Source organism: Camponotus vicinus, unplaced genomic scaffold (assembly GCF_025532165.1).
Source record: "Camponotus vicinus isolate PSW18456_S1 unplaced genomic scaffold, iyCamVici1.0 SCAF_5, whole genome shotgun sequence".
Classification (NCBI taxonomy): Eukaryota; Metazoa; Arthropoda; class Insecta; order Hymenoptera; family Formicidae; genus Camponotus; species Camponotus vicinus.
Genome location: NW_028141977.1, coordinates 3,885,326 through 3,897,441, shown reverse-complemented (window position 1 = coordinate 3,897,441; position 12,116 = coordinate 3,885,326). Strand labels below are relative to the sequence as shown.

Below are 12,116 nucleotides of genomic sequence, written 5' to 3'. Positions count from 1 at the left end.
ATTGTGAAGTTAGCCGGAAGCTATATAAAATGGACGCCGTCCTGTGATTGGTCGATTTGCTTATGGTAAATACTAAAATTTTCTCATGTGTACTGACTTTAAGTGTAAGCAAAACGAGCAAATTTATCTCTTTTGTAACTTTTAATCCATAACTAATTTATTATTAATTCCGCATAATCGCATAATATATCATGGATCGTGGATAAGCGTAGATAATTGAAATATGTTTTTCTACCAATAAATAAGTAAATCTTTTATAATTGTTTTATAATGTAGTCATCATTCAGAAAATGATCACAATTTGTGATTATGTATTTAATTGTTATTTTATATTCGCTTTCAAATAATAAACTATATAATAATAAAATTTATATAAAAAGATGGTAATATATGTAATCCAATTAATTATAATTGACAAAATAATTTCTTGTGAAAAAATAAAAGTAAAAAATATAGAAGAATTTTTTTTATAGCTTGTATAAAAAATCAGTTTTATGCTAAGTATATTATAATTTTCTGGACTGTAGTAATATTTAATATATAATTTTTGCTATATAAATATATATTTCTGATATAAAATCTATTTCTACAGATAGTAAGATCGGCTGAGTCATGTCACAGAATATCGGAAGGCTTACATCAAAATGCGAGAGAGAGGAGATGGCATATATCAATATGAATCCATTGCTGATGTTGTAAGAGCAAAAATAGATATCTCTGTAGATTTTATTATTTTTGCATCCGAAAACTTGAAAGTTGCCCATGCCTTATCGGAAGTAAGTCTTCTTTTGTATTTTCAAATATATATAAGCGCACATTTTTAGCATATTCTTTTATGTTATCATTTTTTTTGTTAATTATTATTGATTATTATTGATTACTTTGTTAATTATTGTCAATTAACAAAGTAATCAATAATAATCAATAATAATTAACAAAAAAAATGATAACATAAAAGAATATGCTAAAAATGTGCGCTTATATATATTTGAAAATACAAAAGAAGACTTACTTCCGATAAGGCATGGGCAACTTTCAAGTTTTCGGATGCAAAAATAATAAAATCTACAGAGATATCTATTTTTGCTCTTACAACATCAGCAATGGATTCATATTGATATATACCATCTCCTCTCTCTCGCATTTTGATGTAAGCCTTCCGATATTCTGTGACATGACTCAGCCGATCTTACTATCTGTAGAAATAGATTTTATATCAGAAATATATATTTATATAGCAAAAATTATATATTAAATATTACTACAGTCCAGAAAATTATAATATACTTAGCATAAAACTGATTTTTTATACAAGCTATAAAAAAAATTCTTCTATATTTTTTACTTTTATTTTTTCACAAGAAATTATTTTGTCAATTATAATTAATTGGATTACATATATTACCATCTTTTTATATAAATTTTATTATTATATAGTTTATTATTTGAAAGCGAATATAAAATAACAATTAAATACATAATCACAAATTGTGATCATTTTCTGAATGATGACTACATTATAAAACAATTATAAAAGATTTACTTATTTATTGGTAGAAAAACATATTTCAATTATCTACGCTTATCCACGATCCATGATATATTATGCGATTATGCGGAATTAATAATAAATTAGTTATGGATTAAAAGTTACAAAAGAGATAAATTTGCTCGTTTTGCTTACACTTAAAGTCAGTACACATGAGAAAATTTTAGTATTTACCATAAGCAAATCGACCAATCACAGGACGGCGTCCATTTTATATAGCTTCCGGCTAACTTCACAATATAAAAAAATTTAATTAAAATTAAACGAATGACTCACAAACCTTATTAATTATACTTCAAAACTCTTCATACGAAATACAAACGATTCATAAGGAGAATTTTTAATATTTAGTTATGTTGGCTAACTACATACTGTGAAAATGATTAATTTTTTATAATTATTCTAATTACTCACAAACGTTTTTAATCACACTTCAAACATCTTCATACGAAATACAAACGATTCCATAAGGAGATTTTTGGTTGGCTGAAAAATTTCCGGCTAACTTAATACGAATACATGTCTGTGATAATCTATAACCTGGTGAAGCAATTTACTGAAATCACGTGTAATAAAATAATTAACATTGTTATCAATAATTAACATTATATTATATAATTAACATTAATATTATCTAACTATAAGAAATTAGGCTCTGTGTATTAAAACATAAACTTAAATTTAAACAGGCCATAAGAGCTAAACGCGGATGATAGTGCGTAAGTTCAACGAGAAAATAAGTTTTTCGTTGAAACTTATTTGTGTGCACAGGGCACAAATTTTCTTGGTACGATACCAAGCAAATTTAAATAATTCTCAATTCGAGAATTTATTTAATTATTATCCCTCTTTCCCCCCTGTAATGTTGTAGGCGAGAAAAATGTCGGGCCGAAAGTCGCTGAATCGGGAATCGAACCCGAGTCTTTCGCTTGCCGGGCGACTGCTCTTAGCACTGAGCTATTCAGACCCTTCAACTCGATACTTCTCGGTCGCCTACAATTATATATTAAATTGAAGAATAACGTCATCTTCCGCCGGCGTGAATTTTAAATAACTATAAGAAATTAGGCTCTGTGTATTAAAACATAAACTTAAATTTAAACAGGCCATAAGAGCTAAACGCGGATGATAGTGCGTAAGTTCAACGAGAAAGTAAGTTTTTCGTTGAAACTTATTTGTGTGCACAGGGCACAAATTTTCTTGGTACGATACCAAGCAAATTTAAATAATTCTCAATTCGAGAATTTATTTAATTATTATCCCTCTATGTTTTAATACACAGAGCCTAATTTCTTATAGTTATTTAAAATTCACGCCGGCGGAAGATGGCGTTATTCTTCAATTTAATATATAATTGTAGGCGACCGAGAAGTACCGAGTTGAAGGGTCTGAATAGCTCAGTGGTAAGAGCAGTCGCCCGGCAAGCGAAAGACTCGGGTTCGATTCCCGATTCAGCGACTTTCGGCCCGATATTTTTCTCGCCTACAACATTACAGGGGGGAAAGAGGGATAATAATTAAATAAATTCTCGAATTGAGAATTATTTAAATTTGCTTGGTATCGTACCAAGAAAATTTGTGCCCTGTGCACACAAATAAGTTTCAACGAAAAACTTATTTTCTCGTTGAACTTACGCACTATCATCCGCGTTTAGCTCTTATGGCCTGTTTAAATTTAAAATTAATATTATCATTAATTATTTTTTAATTAATTTTCTTATTAACGCGACATGGTAAATATTCATTATATTCATTATATTATATTAATACATGATGACATTATGTAGTACATAATTTCCGTTTTCATTCCGTTCTGTAAAATGTTTGCCATGGGGAACCCGGCCATGTAAAGGCGGAACGGAATCATTCTGATTGGTTAGCCATCATATAGTTACTTTTCCGTTACTATTCCGTTCCGCTATTTCTTTCTCCATCGGGACGCACCCTAATACCTGATTTAGAACACTGAAAATAAGATGCTCTTTGAGAGTATTTTTAAAAACTAAAAATAAAACTGATTTTTCCAAAACTTTAAGGATAATTTATTATATATCTGAATAATATAAAAAAATTATTTTATTAAAAAATAATGATATTAATATTAAGTTATTTAATGATTATAGTTGTGCCTCGTGACCGAAGTTGTGAATTGGCAAGAAATGCTTCTAATTGTTGTCTGAAACAAAAAAAAACAAAAAACAAAAAATGTTTTTAATTGTCATAAAATTCTATCGTCGATGAACTAAAAAAAATAAGAAAAATATATAACATTGTAAAAATTATGGTATACTTTAGTGAAAAATAACGATTTTGTCAAAATTTTGACCTTTCTCTCTCTCTCTCTCTCCCCCTTCTCTCTCTCTCTCTCTCTCTCTCTCTCTCTTTCGTGCCATACAGAAGTTTGCATCAACCATAGACGTCTCCTCGCGCCGGTTCGTCGTTTCCCCTATTGAGATGAGGAGAAGTGCTCCCCACTCCTCCGGCATTGAAAAGAGAAAGAAACTCATCTTACATCTTTTGTCTTTCTTTTCGTATACTTAACGCTTATACAATGGATGCTCGGTCTATACTTACTATGTCTATGGCATCAATATTGCTGCAATGTTACAACATTGCACATTGCAGTGTAATGCTGCAGAAATATTGCAGAGATATTATTTTGCAATATTACTTTGGCAATGTTACAGCAACATTTTAACATAGGCCCATATTCTGAATCCTCTTTTATCGATAAAAGTGTCTCTAAAAGTGGCATATAAGCCTTCTGATTGGCTACAGGCTTTTAGGAGCACTTTTATCGATAAAAGAGGATTCAGAATATGGGCCATAGTGAAAATGTATAACATGTGTTTCTTTATTTGCCGCTACGTGGCGACACCAAACTTAAGGGTCGGCTGGAGTAGAGACACTGGCCATGTTCCGAAATTGCTGCCAGTTTACTGCCAGCACTGAAAATATATAATATACGTAAGGCTGAAGTCCCATGGAGCGGAAATATTCAGCGGAACGGAATGCGCGGAGCCAACGCGGCCAATCACAGCCATAGAAAAAGCACCGCAAAAAAAACGGAATGGCTGTGATTGGTCGCCCTGGCTCCGCACTTTCCGTTCCGCTGAATATTTCCGTTCCATGGGACGCCGGCCTAACGTGCACTATAGAATTTGCAGTACTGGCAGTAATTTTGGAACACGGCCACTGTAATCAGAGACTGGACACAAGCCGGAAGTTCGCCATGTTTTGGCTAAATCCTACGAGAGAGAAAGATATATAAACTATTTCTCTCTAACTTCACTAACCTAACCTAATGTAACGTAATGAGACATACGTGTAAATAACATAACGTGCGTTTGATCAGTTCATTATTATACTTATTAATTACATTATATACATTGTGACTGATTGCAAAATGGGTGGATGTTCAGCTCCATTTTGCAATAATTCCTCAAAAAAGGTTACATTATGGAAATGGTTTTCTCTTATGACATCTAGAACTTGTAATTTAGCACTTGGTATAAAAGATGAAAATATATATAATGATAATATGAAATTTTTAAATGAAGTTATTGATATTTTCACTCAACTGCAAATAGGTAAAGGCGAATTGAAACCAGTACAAAGAGGTATAATAATTAGCACTACGTCAATAATTAATTTAACAGAGTATCTAATTAAAGAAAGAAATTTTAAATTTATTTTAACTTCTAGATTCACTCAAGACTGTGTTGAAAATCTTTTTTCTCAAATAAGAAGAAAAAATGTTACACCTGACCCGTTACAATTTACAAATAATTTAAAATTAATTTCTATTGCTATGTATATGAAGCATATGTACGTAGCAATTATGGTGATAATCGAGAATATTTATCGGGATTCCTTGAATACTTATCGAATACTAACGAAAAAACTAAAAAAAAGAGAAAGTATAATGCAAGATAATACATCAAATAGAAATGAAATATTAGATTATAATAATTATAATCACATAAAAATGACAACACTTGATTTAAATGCGTTATATAATATTGCCGGATATATCTTACATTCTATTATGAAAACCTGCACAATATGCAATAATTGCTTAAGTAGCAGTTCAGCAGCAAATCAGTAGCAACCAAATCAGTTTTAAAATATTCTTTCAGTAAATTCGTTCAATTTAAATCGTACACAAAAAATTCTTTATATTATATTAATATTAAAACGTTTCAAATATTTTTAAAATTAGAACAAATATTTCAATACTATAGTAAAGATTTTAATAATATAAAAAATACTAATTTAAAATTATTTCTAATAAAAAAATGTAAAAATATAAAAGCGGAACATATATTATCCTGTCACAATTTGTTACTTAAAATTATAAAAAGATTTATAGTTTTTAGATTAAAAATTTTGTATAAGAAAAACGAAACTGATTTAAAAAATGTATATGATAGCAAATCTATGGCTATGCATTTAACATTTAAATAATAATAAATAATAATATATAAAATTATTTATTATTATTTGAATGCAAAATTATTATTATTTAAGTACAAAATCCATTACTTAATGATAAATAATATTAATGAATAATATGTAAATTATTTATAATAATAATTTTATTATTTATAATAATAATCAATAAAAAAGTATTGTAAAAAAATATTAAAATTTTATTTTATTCTATTGTACTTTTTATTAATAAATTTAAAAATCGGCGGGAATAGCCTAAAAATGGCGGACCAATTAAAAGTGGCTAACTCGTGTCCAGTCCAGTCCAGTCTCTGATTACAGTGTCTCTAGGCTGGAGAAACGGTGGAGACCTCCCGCGGAGAGTTGGAAACTATCAATTCGCAAAAGCGTTATTTTAGTCAAAATACAGAGAGAATTGTATTAAAATTATGATATTTGTAATCAGTAGAACCTCAAGCAGGTCGCTACAGAGCGATTTTTTGGATAAAAAGTCAAAATAAAATTGCTAATAAATGGTAGATGCGCGCCTAGTAGCGGGTTAGGTGCAGCTAGGTACGAGAATTCGCGTATTTTATTTATTATAAATTTTTAAGAGCCAAAATGCAAAATCTGGCTCTGTAGCGCCCGACTTTATTCTATAAGGAATATATTGAAAAAAAATTCATGGAAAAATATAACTTTTTCAAGGAGAAATAACGCTTTAGCGGATATTACTAGATTTATATCTAACGCACATATGGGGAAATTTCCGTGGTAATATACTGGCGGCTTGACAAGGAGAGATTATTGCTCTGTCTTTGTTTCTCTTGCATTTCATATATATGTAATGTCTGTGTTGGTACAAATACCAATATATTGTGTACACAGATGACTATTGAAAGATAATGGCAGATAAGAATTGACAAGAATCGGCTATTATCCTTGTTCCTACTAGTAACCATAATCATAGTTTTATAAACCAACAATGATATTTTTTCAATTATATCGATATATAAACATATAAATTTATATATATATATATATATATATATATATATATATAGGCACATAAATATTAGTAATATAAAATATAAGTATTAGTAAATGAGTAACATGTAATGGCGTAAAGCGAAGTGTTCAGTCTATCATCCTGTAAACTCGAATCAAATTCGAGTCCGTGCACGTTAGCAAGTTTTAAATATATATTTTATTAAAAAAATGTTTTTTTATAAATTTAAGAATAATTTTGAAAAACATTAAAAATATTTTTACTTATTTATAATTGCATATATGTATAAGATATAAATAATAGTTATATAATTATAAATAACAGTTTAATCAGCATATAATTATTTTTCATAATAATACATTTGAATATATGAAATATATACCCTAGTAGCACAAAACATTGGCAAAATATTGGTATACCTTGGCTCAATATTGGTTATATTGGAAATGTCTTGGCCAATACTTCCCAATGTAAAACTAATATTGGTTGTTAACAAAATGCAAGTGTTCTGCCAATATTGCAATGCTCATGATGACCAATATTGGCTACTAAATAAATATAAATGTGTTGCCAATATTGCACGTTCACACATTATATGTGAGCTTCGCGCGTCGCCACTAGGTGGCGAAAAGGAAAGCACCTAACCCGAGAGTGGGACTCCATCTAAAGCTGTATATAAGGCCGCGGCACAGGTCCCACGAGTCGCGACTTATTAGTCAAAAAGTGCGGACTATTATAGCCGCACCTCCTCTAGCTTTTGCGAGGAGCTCCAGAGCTCCATAAATTAACCACAGACGGTTAATTTTTTTTTTAATGGCGAATTCCGTCATATATTAGAAACTGATCTATATCCAATGTAAAAATATTTGGGTATGTATAATTAGTCAATCTTGGTTAAGATGAAAATAATATATTCATCCAATTATATATATTGGCTCAAAATGAAATCGCGTCTACTTTGCAATATTGGACCAAGATTGGAAATATTGGATATATATTGTTAGCCAATATTGCTCCAATAAAGTGTGCTACTAGGGTAAAAATATATATAAAATATATTAAGGTATTCTCTCTGGAAAAACCATAAATTTAAAAAGAATATTTATAATATTAATATCTTTTTCGTTTTACAGTTGCTATCAATTTATTACCTTAAAAAGATAGATTAATGTAATTCAAAAAATAAAGTTATATATATATATATATATAAGTAAATATACTTTCGATGTTTTAAAAATTATTTTTAAATTTACAAAAAATGTAATATTTTTTAAATGAAACATTACACAAAAAAATTGCTAACGTACATGGACTCGAACTTGAGTCTATAGCAGTGCTGGGATTTACTTGCAACTTTCAGCCAGATTTCTTAGCTTACGCCTACTGTGCCCCTCTTACCACTCGCGCCTTAGCGACCGCGCCACCGGACGCTCGTAACTAAGGAGCGCTCAGGAACGTACGCGTCACAAATGTTATGTAGCAATCTATCTAAGTTCTCTTTATTGTTTATTAATAATAAAAATAAGTATTCTGTTATTAATTACGTATATGTTCTGTAACAATTTAAAATATTTGTGTTTTGAAACGTAATTACAATAAAGAGAACTTAGATAGATTGTCACATTACATTTGTGCGCACGTTCCTGAGCGCTCCTTAGTTACGAGCGGCGCGAGCGGTAAGAGGGGAACAGTAGGCGTAAGCTAAGAAATCCGGCCGAAAGTTGCAAGTAAATCCCAGCACTGGTCTATAGGATGATAGGCTGAACATCTTGCACCTCGCCATTATACGTGTTACTCACTTGCGATTTTATATTACTAATATTTTTATGTGCCAGTATATATATGTTTATATATCAATATAATTGAAAAAAATATCATTATTGATTTATAAAATTATGGTTACGGTTGCTAAAAAATAATATCAAATAAAGATTGACATCACGCTACCTCTCTATGCTACCATTAATATGATGTACGAAGTATCGATAATGTGAGAAAGCAATGAATTACCAAGTCTAATAGACACCCGTATCTTACATATTATATATTTGTTCACCCTATTATCTATAATTCTACTGTTATTATCCATCAACATATAATATCTAATCGCATATATAATTTTAACTATAATTTAAACATAATATACGGGTTTGTCAAAAGTGTGGAAACCCCTAAATATCTCACAAACGGTGCATTTTAGAAAAAAATGTTTCAGGCAAAAGTAGTTTGGTTTCAAAGGGGCCATAAGACGGTACCATTGGTTTGACCTTGAAGAGTCATTTGAAGGTCACGTGAAGGTCACCTTCAATTTTTTTAAATGGAACACCCTATATATTTTTGCACACTCTTGTAGCTTATCTCGAGAGCTTTCCAAAACACTATAATTAAGTACCTTTTTGTTAAGTACTTTTTGAGTTATGAGGCTTGAAATAATTTCTTAATTGTACATAAACCGTAAAATATCTTGTAAAATATTCATTTTTCGATTATCTTACCTTAATACTTTTACGTACAAAATAATGAGAGGAATCAATTGGTGTAAAGAAAACACATAGTTGTTTTGAAGAAAAAATATGTAATTTGCAATTAACAATTCCATATTTTTTCTTAAAAACAACTATGTGTTTTCTTTACACCAATTGATTCCTCTCATTATTTTGTACGTAAAAGTATTAAGGTAAGATAATCGAAAAATGAATATTTTACAAGATATTTTACGGTTTATGTAAAATTAAGAAATTATTTCAAGCCTCATAACTCAAAAAGTACTTAACGAAAAGGTACTTAATTATAGTGTTTTGGAAAGCTCTCGAGATAAGCTACAAAGAGCGCAAAAATATATAGGGTGTTCCATTTTAAAAAATTGAAGTGACCTTCACGTGACCTTCAAATGACTCTTCAAGGTCAAACCAATGGTACCGTCTTATGGCCCCTTTGAAACCAAACAACTTTTGCCTGAAACATTTTTTTCTAAAATGCACCGTTTGTGAGATATTTAGGGGTTTCCACACTTTTGACAAACCCTGTATACACATATGTATATATGCAAATATAAAATTCACAAAAAGTAGGCGCCCGTTAGTCTTGTTACATTACTGCTTTCTGCCACGAGAAGCCAAAAAGCATTTTCAGGCCATATCTTGGCCGTAAAACGATATGCTAGAGGAACAAGGATAGCATGATTGTCGATCCTTTTCTCTCTTTCTTCTCTACGGTGCGTTCGCGCAAGCAATGCAATAGCGTTTGTACATATACGGACATACACCTCTACATAGGCCGGTATTCATAGTCCGTTCTTATATGTATTTAAGATCGTCTTAAGTTCATCTTTAGATATTGTATGCATCATTTTATTGGCTATGGATTATCTGAAGATGAACTAAAGACGATCTTAAATATAAGGCCGGACTATGAATACCGGCCATAGAGACCAAGAATTTATTTCTCAGATTGGTAACTCTGAAACCGGAGTTTCGCATTGTCACCGCGTGAGGTCTTCAATATCAATTCGAAGTTTGCCCGTCACTCCAGCCGACCCTTAACTAATTCGTATTCGAATTTTCATCTAAAGTGGATATAAGGTCTACAAAGGACTAATGTAGTAATTATATTTCTTGTCTTGTGTCAGTTTAATTTCTGATAAACTGACTTGATTTATTTAATATTCTGAATCCTAATAAGGGAACAAATTATTTGTTTAATAATCTGGATCCCTCGTTTTGAGATTCAGAATATTAAACAGATTTTTCTTAATTAAATGAGTAAATGGGAAATAATTCATTTATTGCACGTATTAAAATATTCTGGTGTCGAGTGTATGTAAAATAATTGTATGTATATTATTGAGATAAATATTTAATAAGAAACATTTAATAAAAAACACTAATAGATGTTTTTTTTTAAAGGCATAAATTTTTTTAAAGACGGTAAATATGTTTTTTTCCATTTAAAAAAACAGAGTTGAACTCCATAGGACCTTTACACGTTCACTCAAGGTCAAATCAATGTTACCATCAGATATCCCCTTCCGAATCCTACAACTTTTGAAACATTTTATCATCCAACTACTTTCTGCGATGTTAATCGGGGTGCATAATTAAAACGGGACACCCTGTATATGCGTGCGCACGCGCACGCACGCACGCACGCACGCACGCACGCACGCACGCGCGCACGCAGGCACGCACGCACGCACGCACGCACGCACGCACGCACGCACACACGCGCGCACACACACACACACACACACACACACACACACACACACTCACTCACTCACTCACTTATAGCGTTTTCGACTTGTCGGGTTCAATCGCTCCGGGGTAGTTTACTAGACGTTATTGACCAATCACAGTCATTCTTCTGAAGAATATATGGTTACATTCTTACCCTTTATACCCCGGGTCGGATCAAACCCGACCATTCGAAAACGCTATAATTGTCCGTTTTGAACATCTATAATAAAAAATATCTATCCATTTTTTAAGAAATGCCGTGCCTATTGGAACTTTTGATCAGGAAGTCATAAACTAAAACATATCCAACTTTTAGACAATTTCACTGAAACAATTTTTCCATAAGTTTTATGCGGAGTCCTTTTCAAACGCATTTATTCTCTTATGTATATATTGATTGAATCTAAAAATATTTTTTATATATATTGATATTTGTTTTAATTGTTTCATTTGTTTCAAGATACAATTCAAATAAATACTAATGCAAAAATATTTTTAGATATTCAATTATTATATACAAGTTTAATAAGAAAGAGAATAAATACATTTGAAAATTTATAAATTATATTCTAAAAATTTGTAAATTATATATATATCAGTAGCAACCGAAAGACTTAATATTGTCAACGGTCATACCAAGTTGTAAAGCACCAGTTCTCGTCCGATCACTGAAGTTAAGCAACGTTGGGCATGGTTAGTACTTAGATGGGTGACCGCTTGGGAATACCATGTACTGTTGGCACCGTCTTTTTTTTGCTAATTTAAAAATTATCAATATTGATATAATTTTTATTCATTTAGCCTGTGATATATTTCTCTCGAAATATAATTTTTATATATGTTTCAAAAATATGTCTTGTATCACACATCACAATTATTTATTATTTTTACTT

General features: G+C 30.7%; 1 long non-coding RNA gene and 1 other non-coding gene across 2 annotated transcripts; both read left to right on the top strand.

Annotated features, from left to right (window-relative positions):
• The first annotated feature begins 4,700 nt into the window (after positions 1–4,700).
• On the top strand, positions 4,701–5,989 carry LOC145971839 (uncharacterized). Its single transcript, XR_014438983.1, has 3 exons — positions 4,701–5,057; positions 5,139–5,168; positions 5,254–5,989. It is a non-coding gene; the product is annotated as an uncharacterized LOC145971839 (long non-coding RNA).
• A 5,856-nt stretch (positions 5,990–11,845) lies between these two features.
• LOC145972587 (5S ribosomal RNA) lies at positions 11,846–11,965 on the top strand. Its single transcript, XR_014439224.1, has one exon. It is a non-coding gene; the product is annotated as a 5S ribosomal RNA (ribosomal RNA).
• The last annotated feature ends 151 nt before the right edge of the window (positions 11,966–12,116 follow it).